This window comes from Syngnathoides biaculeatus, chromosome 16, assembly GCF_019802595.1.
Source record: "Syngnathoides biaculeatus isolate LvHL_M chromosome 16, ASM1980259v1, whole genome shotgun sequence".
In the NCBI taxonomy this organism is placed as follows: Eukaryota; Metazoa; Chordata; class Actinopteri; order Syngnathiformes; family Syngnathidae; genus Syngnathoides; species Syngnathoides biaculeatus.
This window is the reverse complement of record NC_084655.1, coordinates 15,951,757-15,974,226: the sequence shown is the minus strand read 5'-3', so window position 1 is coordinate 15,974,226 and position 22,470 is coordinate 15,951,757.

Genomic DNA, 22,470 nt, shown 5'->3' with positions numbered 1-22,470 from the left:
AACAAAAGTATCCCCAAAAAATTGGATACACAGGCTAGTCACAGACTTCCTAACATTTAATAGAAAAGCATTTATTTATTCTGTCTGTCTTTATATGCTGCTGCCAAAGATAGACGAACAAGGATACATTATCTGTTGTAAATAAATCATATTTTGACCAATTTAAGTGAAATTTGAATATTTCCTGTGACACACCAGAAGAGCTCAACTAAAAATAGTTGTACTGTCCACAGTAAGTTATTTGATAAAATCTGTTATTTTCATCATGCGTATTCCATTTTAGTGATTATATCGAACATTTTGCACCCATCCCTGAACTTGCTATCCATGCTCTCATTATTAAGTAAAATCTCCTTAATTCATATTCAAATACTTTGCTACTGTAAATTATTCATTACACCCCTCTCCCCGTATCTGTACCAGAGTATTTACTTTTGGTTGAACATTATACTTTTATGCCCTTAAATTGAAAAAAATGTACTTTCTACCCCATTTTTTGTCAATATTAACCCGTGCGATTTTCCCCGCTGTTGTCGTTAAGAGGTTATTATATGGACATGACAGTCGTGAAAGAATCATTTACTTTTTACTTTAGTACTTGAATACGTTTCTGTTTATCCTTTCTTCACATTTTCTAAATCCGGGAGATCACTTTTTTCTTTTTTTTCAAGTATGCATACTCAAATCATTTTGCCACCTCTGGTAGAATATCATTCAATCTTATACCGAATATTGTGTTGGTGTCATAAATGAGTTATTTTGAGTGTTTGTTGGTGGAGCTCCTGTGAATTCATGAGTGCAATATATGATTTGAACGATAGGGGGCGGTGCTGCTTAGGCTTCCGTTGGCTGCAACGTCACCATATATATATATATATATATATATATATATATATATATATATATATATATATATATATATATATTACATCACGGTACATCTTCCGCCTCCTCGTTTTTCCCTCTAGCCCCTCCTCACCCACCCACCTCTGCTTAAGCCATGCGGGGGCTGATACACATACACACACACACACACACACACACAGACCGAAGTTTCTGACGTCACAGAGTGTGATGTCGCCCATCCAGGGGATTCTGAGAACACAACATGCCAGGATTGTTGTGATTTACAGCTGACATGCTGCAAAAGAGGGGAGGGGGGGGGGGATGAGAACAGAGTCCAAAGCTGCTTCTTTTGGGGATTAGTAGCAAAAAAAAAAAAAAAAAAAAATCGACTTCATATTCAAACTGATGTGGTTTGTTGTGCGTGTTTGCCGAGGGGAGATACATTCGAATGTGCAGGTTGTGCTGTTATATAACATCCGCGGCAGCGTCCTCTGTGTCCGTCCTTCATCTTTCATTGCAATTCTATGTCCCTTTTTTTTGGGGGGGGGGGCAGATTATCTGGTTGTCGTGTCCTCCGCCAAAGACATCACCTGGATCTGTTATGAAAAACAAAGCCCTTCGCGGGAGGGAAGCCAACGTCTTTATTACACATGTATGGCTCCCATTTGAAAACACCTCGCTAAAAGCACCCCTTTTAGTCTTCTTTGGACTCATTTGCTTGGCTGGGGTGGGGGTGGGGGTGGGCTAGGGTAGGGGGGGGATCGTGAAAGCCCATCAAGTCCAAAGGAGAGAAAAAAAAAAAAAATCAAAGTAAATATGAGCGGCTGGCCAGATGACAAAGTGAAAAATATGCCAGAGACGAGGAGACATCTGTTTTCTGCTCTCCCGAGTCGCCCCTCGCGAGTCGTTGTGGTAAACAGGAAGTGCGTGTGTTTGTTTGTTTGTTTGTCTTTGCATACATCGGCGCTGGCAGCGTGTCCGTGGGCCCACAAATTCTATTACCTCCACCAAGAAGGAAATACTCTTATTTTCATACCATTTTCATCAGTGCTGGGATCTCGTGAACTTTTACTACTTATTACTACTTTTCAGTTATTATTATTATTATTATTATAGATGTTTTTTTCTTGGCAACTTTTCATTTTAATTGTACATTTGAGAACTGACCTCTTATATTTTGACTTCCATCCATCCATTTTCCTAGTCGCTTATCCTCACGAGGGTCCCGGGAGTGCTGGAGAACTATCCCAGCTGTCACCGGGGAGGAGGCGGGGTTACACCCTGAACTGGTTGCCAGCCAATCGCAGGGCACCTAGGGACAAACAACCAATCACACTCACAATAACACTTAGGGGCAATTTAGAGTGTCCAATTAATGTTGCATATTTTTGGGATGTGGGAGGAAACCGGAGGGCCCGGAGGAAACCCACGCAGGCACGGGGAGAACATGGAAACTCCACACAGGCAGGGCCGGGATTGAACCCGGGACCTCAGACCCACTGTGAGTCCAACGCTTTACCCGCTGAACCACCGTGCTACCGCTTCCATCTTCTTTTGAATTATTATTTGTTCGCTTCTGTAACACGCTGTGTGTATGCAAATAAGCTCGCCTTTGCCTTTGAGCATTTTTCCAGGCCTTCGACTTCACACATCAGTGGTGGGTAAAGTAGGGCCCGTGGGCCACATCTGGTCCGTCCACACTCTCAGACTGTCTCTCACAGCTTTTATGAAGCCCGCCATGCTTTGTTTTTATTTTGCCGTGCACTTGTGTTGTCAGCGCAAGCGAACAAGAGCTCGTCTTTTTGTCTTCAGTGTTTCCGACTTAGAGATATGATCGCTGCATTACGTGACGTCCCCCCCACCCCTTCTAAGAATTAATCGTGCCAACAGCAGCTGTGCTCCTTATGTTAGCAACATTCTCATTTCCTGCACGGTGGAGGGAAGAGAGGAATTAGCCCTGGAAACGATTTGGCAGTCCTCGCTAAAAACGGCTAATATGAGTCAGTGCTTTTTGCGCTCATAATGTCAGCACACTAAAAATAGAAATCAAAATAAATTGTAATGATTTAATAGTAATGTATTTTCCTGGTGTACTGTTCTGTACTTTAGCCCCCGTGAGATTGCCCTTGGAGGAGTGCACGATTTCACCGTGAAGGCCCGACCAAGCGGGATTCTTGCCGTGAGCAAATTAAAAAAATAAAAAAAAAAACTCATAACCGACCAAAATGTATTGTTACCCCACGGTGAACGGCGGTTGGCGAGAGAAACAAGATGGCGCCGCGGCGGCAACGCTTTGCGCCTCTATGTGTCTATTTATAGGACCTGGCTGAAGTGCTGAGAGGGCTGAACCGGGCTTCAAAGCAGGGGGACAAAATAATGGGACACCATTTGCAAGATGGCACCCGTGGTATGGATGACCATCTTTCTCGCACATTAATATTTTTAAGACTTTATTTTGCGTTTCTGGGCTCCGGCCAAATCATTCGCTACACTCGAACAAGCTGATTAGATGGAATACAAGAACTGGATCAAATGTTCTGGGGATCATGTTCACTTTTTTTTTTGTACTTCCTTGGTCATGTTTAAAACAAAAAAGGATTTACTTTGTTTTCAATGTTCAATCTATTGTTGTGATTGTATTGAAGCCAATCATTTTAATAACTCCCCCCCCCCCTGCATGTTCCTTAATGTCTCTCCTAAATAATTTTAATGACGTGTACGGGAGGCGAGCGAGTGTATATGAAGGCGCATCATTTGGAGCTGATTCAAATTAGGATTGTTCAGCCTTTATCGCCGCCACTCTAATTAAACAACGCATTTTCCATCGCGGTTATAATTAGCGTGCGCGTGGAAGCCGCCGCGTGTGACAACAACCTGTTTGTCATATCCTGTTTATTTTTTATTTTGAATTTCCATTTAGTTATCAATTACCGCACAGCTCGTTGGTAACCAACTATTAGCTCGCAGTTTGTTCTTTTTTTGACAGGGACAAGTCGCTTGTGTAGAATAAAGCAAATGGAAATGAAAGTATATTTTGACGACAAAGAGCAAGAGTAAAAATGTAAGTAACAAGATTTAGGCCTCCAGCGAACCACACTGAGAGCCATTATCATCAAGTGGAGAAAACATGGAACTGTGGTGAAGTTTCCAAGTTGTGGCCAACAATATTAAAAAGTGTGAATCCTCAAAATGATAGCGTCAATCAAAATTAAGCACGATAACAGGGGTGTTAAACTAATTTTTCTCGCGGGCCACAATGTTGTTCCGGTTTCCCTCAGAGGGCCGTTATGACTGTGGAACAAAAATATTTAAGCATCTCGCCATATTTACATGGTCAATTTATGAACTCGTTTTGGAATCGGAAATCAAGGGAAATGTGTTTTTCAACTATTCACTTCTGAGGTCCCAGGTTCGATCCCGGCCCCGCCTGTCTGGAGCTTGCTTGTTCTCCCTGTGCCTGCGTGGGTTTCCTCCGGGCACTCCGGTTTCCTCCCACATCCCAAAACATGCAACATTAATTGGACACTCTAAATTGCCTCTAGGTGTGATTGTGAGTGTGACTCTTGTCTGTCTACAAGTGCCCTGCGATTGGCTGGCGACTAGTTCAGGGTCTGGCCCGCCTCCTGCCTGTTGACAGCTGTGACAGGCTCCAGCACTCCCCGTGACCCTTGTGAGGATAAGCGGCAAAGAAAATGGATGGATGGATGGATATCTCAACCTTATCATTTATGATGTATGACCATTTGAAATTTTGGTCATGATTTTTACAAGAAGCACGGAATTGACACTCCAGATTTGGCTTCGCGGGCCACATAAAATCATGTGGCGGGCCAGATCTGGCCCCCGTGCCTCGTGTCTATTATGGGATGTGCGAGGTGAGCTTCCGTGCAGCCCGGGTGACATCATTGGCCAGGAGGGCATCACACGACAGGCGCACTGTAACATTAGCGGCGCACCTCGCTGCACTCCTTTATTTATCCCCTCATCTCCCCGGGGGCCTCGCTAATCTTTCGCCCATGACGTCGGCCCTCTGCTGTTGTTGCTCTCCCTCGCTTCCTGTCCTCCCCTTTCTTTTCTTTCTCTCTTTTTTTGCTCTGAAAGTGGACGGACAGCTGGATGAGCTTTTGGCTTTCATGATTCATGGGGGGCTGGCAGCGGTTTTTCCCTCTCTGAAGAGACACTTTGGGCTTTCACTCACTCCGGCTGTGAATCAGCGCGGTTGTTATATAATCTCCCATGCAAAGAAGCCGACCGAATCGCTAAATTGAAGATATTTCTATACCTCAATGCCGCGCAGCACTCGGCATTCTTTGAAAGCGAGATCCGTAATTTATCCGTGACCAATCAGCAGCCGGCAGTCTAACTCGTGTTGCGACGCTTATCTTCCGCTGTGGTTGGTACCCCGGAGGGAACATTAAAAAATATATATATATATATATATATTCCAAACGGGTCGGCTATTTTGATACCTGGCAATGTAAAACCCAAAGACTGGATCAAACTACGGGTAGCTGGAGTTATTATTGTCAAGTCTAAACGCATACTGAGAGTCAAAATGAAGGTGGGGTGGGGGGGGGGGGATCGTATGAAACGTGCCACAGTGCAGAGATAAAGGGAAAAGTAAATGGCTGTACAATTATATTAATTATGAAAACATCCAAGTGCGACTACGAGAGCAATAATGTTGTCAGATTGAGGTCGATAGTCGATTTTAAATTGGCGGAACGAAATTGTACAGCAAAATGGATGATTAGCAGTTGCTGCGGTGCCAGTGCTGGAAAGCGCCTCGCAGGGTTCCCGGGTTCAATCCCAGCCCGCCTGTGTGGAGTTTGCATGTTCTCCCCGTGCCTGCGTGGGTTTCCTCCCACATCCCAATGACATGCAACATTAATTGGACACTCTAAATTGACCGTAGGTGTGATTGTGAGTCCAACTGTTTGTCTTGGTGTGCCCTGCGACTGGCTGGCAACCAATTCAGAGTGTACCCTCCCTCCTGCCCGGCGACAGTCGGGATAGGCTCCAGCACTCCTGCAACACTTGTGAGGATAAGCGGCTATGAAAATGGATGGATGGATGGATGATTAGCATCTGCGGTATACAATATTTATCGAAAGTTACTTTCCACAAAATCCTAAAATTGGGCAAAAAAAACCAACACCAACTCCCATGAATATTTATCAGCATGCTGCATATGTGTTAGATTATTAGTGCAAATTATTATTAAACTTACTTTTTCACATTTGGAACTGCACATTGTAGATGGTAAAGTCTCATCTCTGTAACGCCTTGCATCAACCAGAAAGATGTAAGTAGAAATACCATCAGACAGGCACACAAGCACTTTTGTTTTTGGTATCACAATGGAATGGAACTACTCCTTTTGTTATCTATCCATCCATTTTTTCGCCGCTTATCCTCACAAGGGTGTTGGGGGTGCTGGAGCCTATCCAAGCTGTCAACGAGCAGGAGGCAAGGTGCACCCTCAACTGGTTGCCAGCCAATCGCAGGGCACAAGGAGACAAACAGCCGCACTCACAATCACACCTCTGGGCAATTTAGAGTGTCCAATTAATGTTGCATGTTTTTGGGGTGTGAGATTTTTTATTTTTTTTTACTAGAATTAAAAAAAATTGTACGGCGATTCCATTTTATGACAATATTTGATGCCGCAGCAAGAAATAAGCAGGAGCAGGACCGAGATCACAGTCTTTTGTCTTGTTGGTATTCGTACTGTCGCTGCTTCTTTCTTGTCGGAGCGCAAGCTGCCGGCTGTACCGCAGAGACAATTGCTCACTAATGTGTTCCGGTAAACAAATGTAGCACATGCTGTACATGGAACTTGCATTCAACCTTGACTGAGGCCTGTTTTCTTCTTCTATTGTATTTCAGTTTTGCCTATGTGCTTCTGTCGTAATTAACAAATGAAATCATGATGAATCTTTGCATTCTATTAAATTATGTTAGTCCTGGATAGTTTTATAAAGTGCTCTAATGGACAGTACAATTTGCCTATTTAATTTTTTTGGGAGGGACTGGAATGGATTAAAAGCTTTTTCAGAGATGAGAATTTTCCACGGATTTGCGGAATTCCGAGTTTTTTCCAGCTGAAATTGTCGTTTTTATGAAACGTGTAAATCCATTGAGAAAATTTTTTGGGTGGGGGGTACGGCTTGACGCGGGGCAAGGCTGTGATCAAGACCGGCCGCCAGCATCTATCGGCAACGCTCGTCGTGAAAATAGTCACAGCTGTGATAGCGGAAAACGGCATTGCTATCTGTTTACGGCATTGCATTAAATTTGGCGTTTATGATAACGACAACATTCTGATTTCCGGCAGCATTTTGGCGGTATTTCGTCTGTATTTTCACTCTGATGTTAACATTTCATACAGAAGCATTCTGTTTACTACGGCAAATATATAACTTATAGACATACGCACGCATATGTTATCGAGCGGTCTGCACGTTTGCCAGTATGTTGAAAGTCTTGGAGCGAAAAGATGAAGATTGTGGCAGGGAAATTGATTAAAAAAACCACTGGGTAAAAAGCTGTTTCAGATGGGCATGGCTTGAAAAAAGTGTAACCCTGCAGATAGGAACGAAAACTGGATCAACATGTCAAACAAAACACACAAAAAAAAAGTGGACGTTCCCGGCAAAGTGCCGTGCACTCTGTGTTCCGATATGATCAATTATGGAAGCCGAGGAGCAAAAAAATATCCAGGAGCATATCCAAACCGGGAGGTAAGTTGGAGGTAAATTTCTCAAATACTATATAATTGACAACTGTTAATACGATTAGGCCTATCTGTAGCACTGACCCTGTAGATCATGCATTTTATCACTCACTTTCTTTGTCTCTTGAGCCCTATCTATCTATCTATCTATCTATCTATCTATCTATCTATCTATCTATCTATCTATCTATCTATCTATCTATCTATCTATCTATCTATCTATCTATCTATCTATCTATCTATCTATCTATCTATCTATCTATCTATCTATCTATCTATCTATCTATCTATCTATCTATCTATCCATTTAAACAAATGTCTGTGATTGGCTGGCACCCAGTTCACGGCGTACCCCGTGACCCTCGTGAGGATAAGCGGCAAAGAAAATTGGCTATTTCTGAAGTATAACTTGTCAGTGCAGTAGCCTATTTGATATGACTTTCACTCAGTCTACATTTTTATGTCTGACGTTTGGCAAAATTATTTCGGTTGTTTGGACTCATATTTTAAGTTTTCAAAATATTATGATTGCTCTGTATTTAGACTGTTAGAAGCAACCAGAGGTCACCATTTAACGGTGTGTTTTTTTTTTTTAACCCCCCAACCCCCAGACTCCCCCAAAGGCAGACATTTTCAGTGTTTTTCCAAATTGATTCATTTCAGTGTTGAAAGATGATATGAAATTGTAGTCTTGGTCTTAATGCGGTAAGAAAGTAGGCAAACATTGTAAGTCAAGGTACAACTGTCTAGCCTTTTGTACTGCAATAACGTAAATACTCTAAGTGCACCTCTCGACCAAGATTTCCCCCCGGTTTTTGAAGTATGGCTCATATATGTTTCCGCTGCACGGCCACGTGAGAAATGGAATGTGAAAGGATCTTCTTCTGTAACGGCCTCTGCGAGTCGCAGCCAGGAGATGGCTCATTAAAATGCAAATGTCTTCCTTTATAAGAGCAACTAATTTAGCGTGTGTCCTTGAACGCGGCCTCCGGCTTGAATTCTATTCACGGCGCTCGCCTTTTGCGACCACCATCTTTATTGTGGCGCGCGCTCCCCTGGCCGCGACGTTCGGTAAACACGCAGCTTTTGTTGAGATAAAATACAAGTTCGACTGCAGACGTCTTGCCGCTGTACCTGTTTTTTTGTTTTTCACCGCACTTTGCGAGATGTCAGCACATCCGAGGTTGACGTGACCTCTCCCCGTGCACGTCTTAGTTATGTCGTGTCGTCCTGAAAGAAAAGCAAGCTAACTTATTTAGTATCGACGCTATAAAGTCATCAATATAATAAGTAATTCATTCGATTAAATATATGACGGACACGATGCCCGAGCCCAAGCGTTGCCTGTGGTTCGTCCCGGCCTGTGGCGTGTTAGCTCAATCAAAGAAGTTCACGGCGATGTCAGCGCGAAGGAGAGCGCGGTCCATCATCTTGTGTTCAGCCTTCCGCACGTGATGCGCGTCCTTGCGGGCGCCGTCGTGAGATAAGCGGCTGACTGTTGCCGGGGTCCCTCGCGATTATGATGTCAAGGTAACGCAAAGTGTCAGAGGGTGCGTTGTGCGATTATGGCGACCGCTCCTTTCTTGCGTTTGCTCACAAAAGCTATTATGCTGCGAATATGTTTCTGTGTCTGCATCTGTGGCCTTGGCGCTCTCTGGTTCCGGGAAAAAAAAAAACTCAGCTGATTTGTTTCTTCATTAAAAAAAATAAATAAAATGGCAACTGATTGAGCGCAATTGCTCTCGGACGAAACAGACGTGGACGTTGCAGACGGCAATCTGTATTTTGAAATATGCGGCAAATCTATATGTAAGCCACCGAAAGACGAGCCAAAGAAGCAGCAAAATGGAGACCCAGGGTTAATCCTTTGGCGCGCCGCAAACCGACGTTTACGTCTCGCGTCAGGACTTCAAAGTGTTGCACAGTTTGATGTGATGCTAGCTGCTGTGCAGTCCGCAGCTCGTAGCCTTCCTTCGCTAAAAAAATGTCCAAAATGTTCTCATATTCTGGTTCACAACTTTTAAAAAATTACTGTAATTTCCGGCCTACAAACCGCGACTTTTTTCCACACGCTTTCAACCCTGCGGTTTATGGGGTGATGCGGCTAATTTGTGCATTTTTTTTCTCATGGTCGCAAGGGGGCACTCGAGCAGAAGAGTGAGACTGGTGGAATATATGTGGCGAGGAAGTGACTTTTACCGGTCCGGCCCTGTTAGCGCTGCGCTAGTGTGTTACTGCCGTGTCTCAGTGATTATTTTTTTTTTTTTTACTGGTATGTTTTTTTTTAACTGGCCCTTTTAGCGTTAGCACTAGCGTTAGCTCGATGCTAGCGTTAGCATTAGAGTTAAACTCTATGTGTACCGTGTTTCTTTGTAAATATCTCATGTTGCAATGTGGGTTTCAATGTGGGCACTTGGAGCTTTTACACAGCTGCGACGTATGTATGTACCAAATAGTATTTACTTTACAAATGTACTTGGTGAGGCTTATAACCAGGTGTACCTTTTTTTTTTGTTTTACATTGATCCACTTATCTTCATTTGGGCACCGAATGTAATATCTTATTATTTTAAGGGGGTTAGGCCTTGGAGATTTATTTTTTCATGTAATAATATTACACCCTATAATTATAGTTCACTTTTTGCTATATAACTGCGCAGACGGATCCTCCTAAAGTGTTTTGAAGCTCATTCTTCTAAGTGCTACCTGTGAAGCGAAGGTCTGCTTCGTGAACCTACCCCCACTTCAAATAACATATACAGTATATCATAAATGATAAAGCAAGTCAACATTTTTCTGTCGGCATGCCCTGGCGTCTCTCTCCGACAAAGGTGCACAGGGGGGAGGACAGAAATGAATTACATTTATGAATCTTTGGCCGAGGTTGACTTTCAGCGGTGGAGCTCTCTGACCTCTGCCAGAACATTTATTGTCTTCCAGTACGTTTGAGAAGTGGATCCTCGCACGGTTGCTAGCGGGAGCACGTGACATATTGCCTTGGTCTTTACGGGAGGGGGGGGGGGCAAACGGTGTTTTAATAGCATTGCAAAGAAAAGAAAAGATGAACGGTGGACTGGAAATGAACAGAGCACAATGACAGAACAGGAGCTGCGTCAAGTATGGAAGAATAATTGGACGCAGTTTTTCTCTCCAGTCGGATCACGTACAGAGTGTACGGTCACACCTGACGGATGCCTGAGCTTGGACGTGACGTCGACACTTCCCGACAAGCAAAGCTCGCCGGAATCCAACGAAAGCTAACTAACTTCCGTCTTCATCAGTCGGGAGATTGATGGATTGACGATTGTGACGTTGGTTCTTGACAAACTTATCGATTTATCTGAGTTGACAGACTATTAATGAAGAATTCTCATTATTTTGAATGACTGTTAAGTTTTGTGAAGGACTGATAGGGCTTGCTGATATGAGGAAAAATTACGACAATTTCTCCTTGAATCAAACATGGCGCTGACTCAGGATCAAAACTGGTCTTCACCAACCAAGAAGCCAAGTCGCCTTTCGTGTAACATTTGTGGTGCATTGTGAACCGGATGTCAGAGAACCTACACAATCACTCGACTGTGGTTTGACAAAAGTCATTAAACACGAAACAACTTTGTAATGAAGGCAAACGCACCGTTCTGCTATCAGATGGTCAACACACAGGCGAGATGAGATGAGATGAGATGAGATCACGGATCCTTTGTCGTACCGCCGCATATTTTGAATATCTCAGCGTTGGTATTTGTAATCTTCAGTTTTCCCCGTTGTTCACTTCATGTGAAAAGTTCCCAAGTCCCTAGCACGGGTTTATTATTCCATAAAAACGATGCGTATCACACTTACTTCGTTATGGTGTAACACAGTATTTTAGTCAATTGTCTCTTTGGCATGGCCGCATGTTAAATCCTACCTTAGCTTTTGTCAGTTACCCAAAAGTGAGAAGCAGCGTCTTGCTCTGCAATTCAGATACAATACTATTATAATATTGAAATACAATGCCTTTCAAGTGAGTCTAAGTACTAATTCAGAATATTTGACAATTTGGAAAGGACTTGGCCAAGATGGTTTCACCAAGGTACATTTTGTTGTCCAGATAATTTGTCCTGTCACATCCTTGACAGGAGCTTTATCGGCGCTTAGGAGCGTTGGCTTGGGTATGAAAGCGAGGATAATCACGACGGGCCCAGCTAGCCACTGAGCTAAGAATATGTCGGATTGCCGCCCGGTGTGACAGTCAAGATTCTGAAGACCTCCTCTGCCGGGTGGGACAGTGACCCAGAGGTGTGTGTGTGTGTGTGGGGGGGGGGGGGGTAGATTAAGGTCACTTAGGCACTACCGAAGTTAGTTCCAGCTTATACAACAGGAATAAGGAGTTATTTTGGTTGGTGGACAAAGAAGGGAAAGGGAGCAAGAGAAAAGATTACCTCGTGCCGCGGGACAAGAAAACCAAACTCACCTTTAAAGTATGTGTAGTACGCTTGGTTGAATTATTTAATGAATCACGTAATGCTACGCGAGCGAGTGGTTGCAGGTTTGAATCTGTGATCACTCCTAGCGCCAGTCCATGATGTGAACCGTATTTAGACATTCTGGGGTTTTGACTGCAAGTGACAATATGTCTGTTCCTTGCACGCTTCGTGTATCTCGGTGCTTTGTACATGAAAGGTATTCTTTCAGATGTGGAATGCTTGTTCCTAAAGCGCAACTGGTGCACATTCGCGTCAGAACCGAACAAATCCTAATAGCGTGTGACCCTCAACGTTCACCCCTGGAATTGCCGTAATTGAAATCTGTCAGGCTGCACGTGAAACAAGGGCATTTCATCTCAGACCTCTCGACCCGCTTGCCCCGACTTCACAGTCATTAATTTTAGACTCTGTATTGACTCTGCTGCCAATACTTCTTAAACGTGAAGGGCCTGGTAAAATTCACGAAGGGCACGAGCACGAGTCGCAGATCAGCTACACTTTCTCCGATAAAATTTGGCCAAGCGCTGAGGTGCGCCCGATTTGCGCCCTGTATCAACAGACCCCAATACTGGATCTTCTATCGCTGTAGTATTTTAAAAAATGTGTTTTTAATATATAACCACAGGATTTTGGATTATGCATATATGCTAAAACGTGCTTATCCAGTATTATAATTGCCAGAGCGCTTTGGTTCATTCGTAAGGAGAGCGATGTAATTAAAAGTCCGAGTTGTCAGCTGATAGATTGGCTCGAGAGTAGTTGGAGTCTTTCCACCCGGGGAGGTGTCAAAATTAAGACCTATTAGCGGCTAACTAAGCTCTATCCTCAGATTAGCCGTGATCAACTGCGGAGTAAAAAGGTGGATTGCGCTCTTCATTTGGTCCTTTCTTCTTTCACTGGCACTCCCCAGGAATCCTAATCATGATCCTCTCTTGAGTCTCATTTCCACCCGAGTTCCATTTCCCATTTCTTTCCTTTTATAAACCTGTTTAAGGGAAAGCGGCGGAATCTCAAAATGGCAAATAGTCGCAACCGTGACTGTGAAAGTGAAAGTGTGGAATCGGAAGAGAAAGAAGTGTTTATCATAGCTATTGTTGCCTCCTTCCGCTCCATCTTGCGGACCTCCGTCGGCCCAAGATTGAGGGAATCCGAGGAAGATGCCGCCAAGCCAAACTGTCATTTTAAAATGAATCTTAAGACCCGCACAAAAAAGAAAAAAAAAAAGGCTTTGACATTTGCAGTCGACTAGTATGCTGATTAACCCCCAAAAAGAGCAGCGGTTTCCTCAGGCCTGTTTGCTGATTGGCTGCTTGAAGTAGGTCTGCAGCTGAAGTAAACACACGGGGTCGGTGCCAGGTTGCCCTCTTAATTCTGCCCAATTACTTGTGATTATACCTTCTTCCTGGTGCTAAAGAAAGCAGGCGGCGGTCTAAAATAAAGTTAAACTCTTTGTAATAAGCATTTTGCAGCCAGGAATAGCTGATGAATTTTGGAATCGTATTAGCTATTGGGGAATTGATGCACTGTGGGGACTCGTTGTATAAAACTTGCAACTAGGTTAAGACATGAGTGCCTAGGAACAGGAAACACAACATGTTTTTCCTCACTGAAGAAACACTCTTAGATGGCTGATGTAAGAGTGTTGTGTGACTTATTTAACTTTCATTCGACTTTGCATGTGTGTTATGCTATCTCTTGGCCTTTTTGTCACCTTTTTGCAGGCTGTACCGAATGTCAAGAGAACATGTTTGTGGATTTCACGGTCGTCCAGGTCCTAATCTGCAAAGGGGGCATTTAGGCAACTAGAACACTAAGGCTTCTTCAGTTCTAAATTTTTGATGTGTAGTTTCCCTACTTCTCTAGTGGGTGCGGCCCCTGGGGGTGATTACAATCAGGTTGTTGTTGTTATCCCCAGGCGTGGCTGAGGTGGCGGAGGCGGGTCTTGCATACCAACTGGTCTTTGACCTGGTGGCAAAACCGCTCATTTGTGCCCATTTTTCGCTTGGAACAAGAAAATCTTGTCTGGACAAACAATACGTGATAGCACAAAGCACCCATTATGTTTATTGGGTGCCTTTGTACCCCACCTCCAGTCTGAAGATAGTTGGGGTACGCTCCGCTACTCCCCCGTGTCTCCAGTGAAGATAGGCGGCTCAGATAACGGGTGGATGTTGAATCATGAGCTAACTGTGGATAATCACATTTTGGGATTTGATTACCACCAGCGCTGTTCAACTCTGAAATCACCTAAATGGAACCTGTATGACAAAGTCGGTCAAAGGATCTCAAAAAAGCTCGGGCAAAATGCCGTCATCAAAAGAAATTTAAGAACAGATAAAAAATAGTTGTTGACATCTATTAGTCTGGAAAGGGTTACAAAAGCCATTTCCAAAGCTTTAAGCCTCCAGCGAACCACACTGAGAGCCATTATCCAGAAATTGAGAAAACACAGAACTGTGGCGAACCTTCCCAGTTGTGGCTAAACTACAAAAGTGACTCATTTACAATGATTAGTAGTGTGCAAAACTGTTTCTGTGGTGTGTTTGTGAGAGAAACGAATAATGAGACCCTTTTACTAGTGTGTATGAGAGCATTTCATTGGTCATAAAGTGAACAGCGTTTAAAGAGAGGTTCATTCTTTGATTGTAATAATAGTGTTGGTTAATTCTAAAATGTAAACACAGGGAGGACATGTAAACACCACACAGGAAGGCCTTAGCCAAGATTTGAACCTGAAACTCAGAACTGCGAGGCAGACGTGCTGACCACCCCGAAGAGCGTTGGGCATATTTTCATATTCATATTCCTGTGCAGTTGACTAATATTTTATGATGATGACAGGTTGGCCCTGGAGTTGATGAAATGAACATTAACTATTTCTAAATTGTTTTAGAAAATATGTGAACCAGTTGTCAAGCATTAATTGGAGACTCTAAATTGCCCCTCGGTGTGATTGTGACTGCGACTGTTTGTCTGTGCGTGCCCTGCAGTTGGCTGGTAACCAGTTCAGGGTGTACCCAGTCTCCTGCCCGGTGACAGCTGCGATAGGGTCTAGCACTCCCCGTGACCCTTGTGAGGATAAGTGGCTAAGAAAATGGATGGATGGATGGTTGTAAACCAATGTTACGGAGTGACTCGTGTTAAAGATTGCGTTTGTGTTAGAAGGTGAAGCCAACAACAAACAGTTCCTCTACCTAAATTGAGTGCACCCTAGTTAATGCTTAGATCTTTTTTTTTTTAATATATATATTTTTTTCCCGTTTCTAAGGTGGCTCATAACACTTGCACCCTGCGGTGTCAGCCATGTGTATGCTTTACGACGCTCTCCTGCGAGGCTCAAAGATTGCATGGACACACCCTAACAACATGAAGGTCGGTGCCACAACTGGACGCCGATGTCAAAAAAAAAAAAAAAATTCCGCGTCCCGTAACCCCGAAATCTTCAGTGAGTGCTTCACCTCCAAATAGAAACAGACGCGTAAAAAGATTGCTCAGAACCGTTTGAAGAATTGTGTTTGAGTACGCGGCACTTTTTATTTCCATGAGCGCAGCGGCGGTGGGATTTATACCGCCGCTGTCTGAAAATGCCCTCGGCTGCTTTACGGCCGGAATATGAATCAGAGTTGGAGCGCAGACGGCGTGGGGATGTGATCTACGTCCACGCTAGTTCGCATCCAGCTACTCCATCATTCTGCTTCCCCGCTGCTGCCCACTGGAGCTCACAGCGTGTTACAGGGAATGAAATTAGTGGCTGCTGAACATCAAGTGACCACATCTACAGTCTACAATGCAAAGAATACTTTATTTGGACAGCAAAGCTCAGCTCACTCGCTAGTAGGACAACGCCGATCAGGATTAAATATGAGCTAAAATGTCACATATTGCTTTTTGCAAAAGCAAAGCAAAGCAAATATTAATACTCTTTTTGGGGAGTCCAGTCAGAAGACCATTACAATAGTTAATTCTACTTGAGATATAAGCATGGATGAGCTTTTCCTGGTCTGCTTGACACATACAAGACTTCACTCTCGATATGTTTTTCAGATGGTGGAAGGCAGTTTTTGAGATTGATTTGATATGATTGTTGGAAGTTAGGTCGGAATCAATCAGAACACCAAGATTTCAGACTTGGTCTTTGGTTTTCAAAGATAGAGAGTCCAGGTGTTTAATAACAGCAATTCTCTTTTCTTTATTGGCCCCCAAAAATAGTCTCAGTTTTGTTGTGATTTAGTCAAAGAAAATTTTGGCTCACCCAGTTATTCATCTAATTTCGACAGTGACACAATACCTGAATTGAACTGTAGTCATCTGGAGACACTGCTAAGTATAACTGTGTGTCATCTGCATAGCTATGCTAGTCAAAATTAAAATTTTGTAGAATTTGACCCAAGGGTAGCATATACAGACTGAACAGGAGAGGTCCAAGAACTGACCCTTGAGTGACTCCACATAGGTCATTGCCATTCGCTGAGACCGAGCACCTTCAATGGTCACAAAGTAGCTCCTTTCCTCCAGGTAGGACCTAAACCATTTAAGGACTGTTCCATTTAGTGATAAATGGGAAATATAATGCACATCCTGCTGTTTTAAAACAATTTTTTAGGTGTTTCACTAACACGCCTGCGACATACTTTGGTCAAAATGCTCCACGGATCAAGAGCAATGAATACATGCTGAATTACTACACTCGTTCTTGTCTCACAGAAATGAGATTAATTTCACACTTGACGGGTGCGCATGCACCCGGAGACTATTTGTATACAAGCAATTAAAAAGGCAATTATCTTTAATATGTCCCTTTTAAATGGCACGTTCCCCTTTGCACATATCAAAGGAGCGCCATGATACTGTAACTGCAAATTACTGTAAAAAAAATAAGAACAACAACTTAATAGTGTCATCATAAAATGAAGCCACTTCTACACAAAATTATGTCGATCCTCCAGTTTTTGCCCGTGATCAACAAAATAAAATAGTGTAATATGGGTTTGTTTTTTTTTTAATATCAGTGCCACTGAATTTGGCTAAACGAAAATAAAATTCATGCATTGTCACGAATTTACATTTCTACATGTATTTACACAAAACATGACCTTTTGCGGTTGAATGAACAAATAATGAATTCAGAATTGCGAAAAAAAAAAGAGAGATTTTCTTTGTGTGAGCTTCTGGCGGTTCATTCTAAATCCCTTGAAGTGTGGGCCGTGTTTGTTTGTGTATTTATAAGGTCATTAACATGTGTATGGCTCCTGCAGAATATGAAAGTGCGAATGTGTTATGTACAGGCAGCGCCCGGGTTTTACATGCTAATTGCCAGGTTGCGTCTCTTACAGAAGAAGAAGACCTTTGCTTTTAACCCACCACAGCCGTGAAGAACCCTGCAAAACACACAGCAAGGGTCACACTCTGGCCCAGGGGATACCGTGTACTTTAGCGCGCACACACACACGTAAAAAAAAAAAAACACGTTTACTAGACTTTCAGTTGACAGATATCATTCTATATTGATTATCTTCATCGTAAACTGGAGACGTGCCGGTCCATTGAAATAGTTGAAGTGCATCCATGTGTGGTCTCGCCTTTTATTTTTACAGGTATGGGTGAAATGACTTCATAATGGACTTTGAAGTGAAATTCACGCGCACACAGATATGTGTATGTATATTTTTTTTTATTACAGCAGGTCCAAGCTGATCCAGAGTGCTAGCAACCTAACAAAATGGAAAAGACACACTTCTTTGGATTGAATTATAAAAAAATTAAAAATGACTGGCATCAGATAACAAAGAGGTTTTTGTCTGAATTCATAGGGATTAAAAAGTAAAGATGATTAATATTCTAACAGTCTGTAACTTCTAGCCAGGATGTTTATTTAATTTTTTTCACGCATGAGGAAAGAGTTTGCTAATAATATTGATTCAGGTTAGTTCTGTTTGGACACAGGTGGCTCACGTAGCTCCAACTGCAAACCTGTTGCTGAAATGATTGTTTTTCCTGGGAATCTTTTTATCATTTGCCCTGTTACTTCAACCCCCCCCCCTCCCGCTCCCCCCTGCTCTCCAAAAGGGACAACTCTGTTTAATTTTCCCCACTCTTCTTATTTTTCCGATCCCGACATCCATCATGTTACCTCGCCTTAAGAATAGCGGCAGATGGAGGGCAAAGTGGGTGGATGTGCTGCCTTCTGCCAGGTGCTCATTGGTGGTGTGGTGGTGGGGGGCAAAATGTACTCGTGTGGTCACGGAACATGGACAGTCTGCTCCGACCTCTGATAAGACAGCAGTGACCCTTCCCTTAGCCGACCTGGTAAAGCTGTGGACTTTTCCACATCTTTGACCCAGCTCGTAGTGGCTAGCTGAGAATCGCCCTGATGTTTTTCCTCTGCTGTTTTCCACCGTTGGCTTATAAATCAACGTTGTACATAAGATTATAACTGTGCAGTGGGTTTAATTCTTTCATCCATTTTTGACTGCTCATGTTGGGGGTCATGGGTGAGCTTTAGGCAAGAGGTAGTAGAGTGTCACAACCAGAACACGGGCAAATGCACAACTCAGGAGGTGCAGAGTGTAAGAGGCATGTCAGTAGAAAGGCAGGTGTCGGTACACGAGAGAGCAGGAACAAGATCGGGAAATTGGAGGAATGAGGCATAAAGCAATGAACTGGCAAAGGCCAGACTGTACGTGTTCGATATAAATGGGATGTGATTCCTTGAGACGAGGCGCAGGTGTGGGGCTCCGCTGATTGTGGCAGGTGCGTGGCGAATCAGAGACCGGTACAGCCAGGACAGGGACCAGAGCATGGGGTTGAACCCAAATCCACAACTCAGGAGGCGCAGAGGCAGTTTTGGAAGTCCCTTTATTCGGACCGGTGTTGAGAACCCAATGGGCAGTCCACGGAAGCAGCAGAAATGGAATCGTAAGAGGGAGTAGGCAGGCAGAAGTCGGTACACGAGAGAGCAGGAACAGGATCAGGAAATTGTGGGAACGAGGCATGAGGCAACGAACTGGCAAAGGCCAAACTGTACGTGTGGTTCTATATAAATGGGACGTGATTTCTTGAGACGAGGCGCAGGTGTGGGCCTCCGCTGATTGCAGCAGGTATGTACCGCATCGGAGACCGGTACGACAAGGACAGGGACCGAGAGGGCCGTGACAGTAGAGAACACAAGTACAGGACAGTGACCGACATGCAACCACATCTACCTCACGGTTCTGAGGTTACAGGTTTGAATCCGGCCTCACCTGTGTAGAGTTTGCAATTAACCGAACAACCCAACAACAAAGGTCCCCCTAGCTTAATGCTGACATAAAATCCGAAACGCCACTGATGGGATGATGGAAAGCAGCAAAAAAACTCAATGACTTCAAAACCACAGCCCCAGCAGCACCATGTAGCGCAGGCTTAACTGTAATTCATCATTTTTCCATCAGGCACTGAATGCAACTCATTTCCGCCCAACAGTTAAGGGCGTTATTTGTCAGCGGGACGGGCCCACTACACCGATCCTATCCACTAAAAGAAGCCCGAGGTAGCCGAGGTCAAAGTTCATCCGGATGCGTGTCTGTTCTGCGCTCGTTGTGGCTCTCATCTCATCTCATTTTTCTGACTGGCAAACGGCGACGGCTTCTCGGGGCGACAACGCACTGTCGTCTGCAATTTCTTTTCTCGTCGTGACTGCGGCGTTATCTGCGTGTCCCCATCGCGTGCTTCACTCTGCATTACGCCGATAAAGGTGATGCATTTGGTTAGAGCTGCGCAAGCTTCCTGACTGTCTTAACCGAGAGCGATTGCATCTCGTCCATGACGCTTCAGACACTTTCACATCGGGGCTTTTGTTGCCCAGATGCCGACCAGAAGGTCGCTCTCCAGGTGAAGTTATTTATATTGCATCCTGTGCGGGTGTGTCATTTAAGCTGTGTGCCCGCACGCGTGCCAGGGCAAGGCCAAGTGATGCTGAGCACTTTGGCCGTCAGCCATTAGGGCGGGGGAGAGGCAGAAGATGCATCGGCAGGGAGCAACTTCCATTTACACAGTCTTGTTTGGCAACGCGTCTGCTTGCTGAGATTTCCCGAACAGCAAAATGAGGATTAGCATGTTAATCCGTGTAGCCAATATGTGGCAAAAAGAGGTTTGCACTCTGATTAGGACCAAGTCAAGACTGGACTGTTAAAGTACGTTGAAAAGCAAAATTAACAGGTGCTGTCGTCTGTTTTACTGTGCAGTAAGTGCGCCCTGCGATTGGCTGGCAACCAGTTCAGGGCGTGCCCCGCCTCCTGCCTGATGACAGATGGGATTGGCTGCAGCACTCCCGCGACCCTTGTGAGGATAAGAGGCTCAGAAAATGGATGTACAGTAAGTAGCATGTTACGATCTGATAATATTAATATGTTTATAATTGAGTGAATCTACAGTAGGACTCACAAATGCATAATTTGGTATTTAATAGACTGTGTTGAGTTGTACATATTCAAGGATTTGGAAATGTTGTTTTTCTTAATGGCAGTAGCACCATCAGGTTTTTTTTTTGTCCTTTTAAAAAGGCAATTTTTCACCAGTTTGATGAAACATTGCTGCATTGCTATCATATTCCAAAATCTTAAAGTTTAAACACTATGTAGCTACATTACATTTCATTCTTGATCTGCGTGAAAGCTCAGAAGCTTAAAGGTGGACAAAACATTTGTCAGATTGTAAGTATGCACATCTTCCTAATCAGCTACTCTTTAATTAGACTATGTATTCTAAAAAATAAGTCTAAAACCGCATCTACTGACATACAAGCTCAACTATTTTCCATCTTTTCACTCTCGAGAGTGCCAACTAGCAAGAATGCGGCGTCTGTCAAATCATTCCTGTCCTTTACATAACAAGAAACCAAACAGAACTAAACAGCGACGACAACCTTTACATTCAATTTCATTATGTCTACAAAAGCGACATTATAAAACACAGTCATAAACGTTATCATCTAAACGTACTTACAGAGTCGTGAGCCAATCTGGGTGTCGCCGTGTGGATCTATTTCACGTCGAGAAGTTGATGATGCACGACACTTTTGTTCGCTCTTGACTGAACTTCCCTGTGACGGCCGCTGCATGTTCTCCATCTCGGCCATGTGTACACGGGATGGAATGATTAAATCCATCACTCTCAAACGCCGTCAGCCGACGCAATCCGATAGCAGCAGGCAAGCGCGGCAGCGGCTGCGACATCACTTCCTGTCCGCAGCTGATAATGATTTCGCCAAACATGGCGGCGCCCTTACAGTGAGGAATTATTTTCTTTGAGAGAGTACAATATTTTGACAAGTACTGGCACATACATTGTGTTCTTGCTTATATAATAAAAGAGTTTACTGTAGTTCCCTTTACATCTTGAGATAACCGTAACTGACGTCACACACCTTCCGATTTAGAACGCGGGCACCATCTTGGTTTGGTGAATTCACGTAAACACACGTAACCGAGCAGAAAGGCGTATGAATGGGGGTGCGCTTCTATGTTATCAGTTGCTCAAACGGGCGTCGTAAAGCGTCTTTCTTTCGACTGCCAGCTGTGATCAAGAACCAGTGCAAGAAAACTGAGCAGTTAGCAACCAAACGGCGACAACTGTGGCTGTCTCGTATTAGCAGAGCCGAACTAGCAGCCGAGCACAAATACTCGCGTGTGAATGCAATGCATGTCTCCAAAATCTGTATTTTCTGTTTTATTATAATAAGTTTGCAAAAACGAGTAACCGCACCGCTAGCTGTTTCTTGAGTTTGGTTAAAAATGTAGCCGTGGAAGTGGAGAAAAAGGTGCCCACTTGGTACTCGTCCCGGTCGAACTTCTCTCTTTCTCCCTCGCGGCAACAAAAACGAAAATAATAATCTAAACCTCTATCGTCGGTATAATCAACATAATTTGATACAACACTGACTATAATCCCGCAATACACAACCTTAGCAGCGTGAAGACAGGTTGGTTCCAATGGATACTGCAGCATGACGAACCCAGCCATTGATGAATTGCTTGTAGGCCTCCAGACGGTTGTAATTCTTTAGTTGGTCCACGGTATACGCGCCTGTCGAGAAGAGGCGATAGTGGATGATGTCTGGATAGGTTACCGACGCCCACAGTTGTGCGCTCCATTTGTGTTTGTCCGAGCCATACGGGTCGATATTGTCGATCAAAGCGCACTTCTTGTCGTAACGGTTTCTTGAAACAACATCTAATGAGCACCGATAACTTTCCAAAGTCTTTTTAGGCATCGTGCGTCACGTACGAACATTTGTGTAACTCCAGTCTATGTGCAAAAGCATTAGAGTGAACAGTGAACCCATCCAATATGGCTGCGTTCCCCGGATGTAGTCATGTAGTCGAAAACAGTCTATACAGCAGCAGTTGGGGGGGGACAACATTTTCAAGGACTGGCATA